Genomic DNA, 1,590 nt, shown 5'->3' with positions numbered 1-1,590 from the left:
TATGTCTGTTTTGAGGAAAGGAAATTTGGAAATACTCAAACTCGATTAAAAGTTTTTTACTTCTCCAACTTGTTAATGAACCTGGGCTCATTTATCGACAAGTTTCTTCGCTCCCTTATTTGTTGAAAGAATGTGAGATTCGTGTGATTTGGATCTATCTCTTTAATTATTTCCTAACGCATTCACTGTCATGTTTTCAGCCAAGTGTCGACAACTAGTATTCTAGGTGTTTTACAGTCCTGATTTGATTTTTTAACCAACTTAATCCTTGCTGAAGAGAACTAAAAGTGCTGCTTGCCCCGGTACATGGTCAGGCTGCACCGCCTTTTACTGATTTTAAAAATTTGCTTGTCTTTGGGAGCAACAACTTGGCTCAGTCAGTTGCGATATGCTAATTTATGACCCGTGCCACATATGTGACACTGGAAGTAGGAAGTCAAGCGTACATAAAATAAAGTAGGGTATGCTACATGCAAATCTCTACCATCCAAAACAGCTTCGTGAGAACAGTCATCGTTTTTCATTGCAGACCTTAGAGCAGTCAATTTATCCACTGCTTACACTAGCACTATCGCAAGTATTCATTGCTTGAGCCATCAGTGAGACCCTCACTAGCACATCCATCATTGCACTGCCTCAGGATTAAAAATATATTTACCTAAAGAGGTTATAATGATCAGTACCCAGGAATGTAATTGACGACAACGCTCAAAGTAATAATGCGTTGAGACACTCAGTCGGATTTTAAACACCGTTAGGCGTAAGGATCAGTGCATTACGATGGTTGCTTATCCCTCGGTATTGGCGAGGAGCAACTTCGAATTGGCCTTTTTGTACCAAGCCAGATGGGCTGGCCTCCAAGCCATGCCAGTGGCCCGAATCCCTCATCTGTGCTGAATATATGTATTCTGCCCGAGTATTATGTATTCTTTCGTCCTTAGGGAAGTCTGGGGAGGCCACACCAGGCTACAAGTTACATCGCTCATAATATTGCATTAAGCACGGCAATTCAATTCGAAAAGAGACTTAAGGTATCGGCGCAATTTGCTCCTTTTGCAGTTCGCAAGTTAGGGCATAGTAAAAGGCCTCTATAAACTACAGTGGTCTCGAATGGGAGGCACCAAAATTCCCAAAAACTGCAATGATCCGGCTGTTTAACTTAGAGAGAGGTAAGGGGACGCTACACTTGCACCATCTTTAGCACCAAACTGACCAATTGCAATAGAATAGAATCAACAAGCCTACGGGCAGATGCAAACATCACTAGCGAGATTTGATTCAAACAATCCAATTCACTTTGCAGATTCATTTGGCAACGTTGATCTCCTTTATGATTGCTTTTCGAGCCAACTACTGTGAAGTCACTGGCATTCGGATTTCACCTTACTTCCACTTGAAGTCATCGATGCAGTTATTTGTGCTAGACAGAAGTTGACCATTCGTCCCTATTGGTTGAGTGGCCAAAAATCGTTGTGTTGAGGTGCAACCCCTCAATTTATCTCTTGTTATCTCGCCAAAGGCCTTAGAAAACCGACGAAAGAAGCTTCCACTAATCACATCAAATTGATAGCTATTCTAATGGGTGGGTTT

The 1,590-nt window shown here is 41.8% G+C and overlaps 1 protein-coding gene across 1 annotated transcript in view; it reads right to left on the bottom strand.

Moving 5' to 3' along the window:
• The window catches only part of EGR_09953 (Zinc finger protein), a gene marked incomplete at both ends in the record, with an annotated part of 17,953 nt that overhangs the window by 15,615 nt on the left and 748 nt on the right, over positions 1-1,590 (bottom strand). The gene's annotated exons all lie outside the window — the stretch shown is intronic.

The sequence above is a fragment of the Echinococcus granulosus genome, assembly GCF_000524195.1.
Source record: "Echinococcus granulosus chromosome Unknown EG_S00178, whole genome shotgun sequence".
NCBI lineage: Eukaryota > Metazoa > Platyhelminthes > Cestoda > Cyclophyllidea > Taeniidae > Echinococcus > Echinococcus granulosus.
Note: the sequence above shows the minus strand (reverse complement) of the source record. Positions and strands in the feature narration are given on the sequence as shown.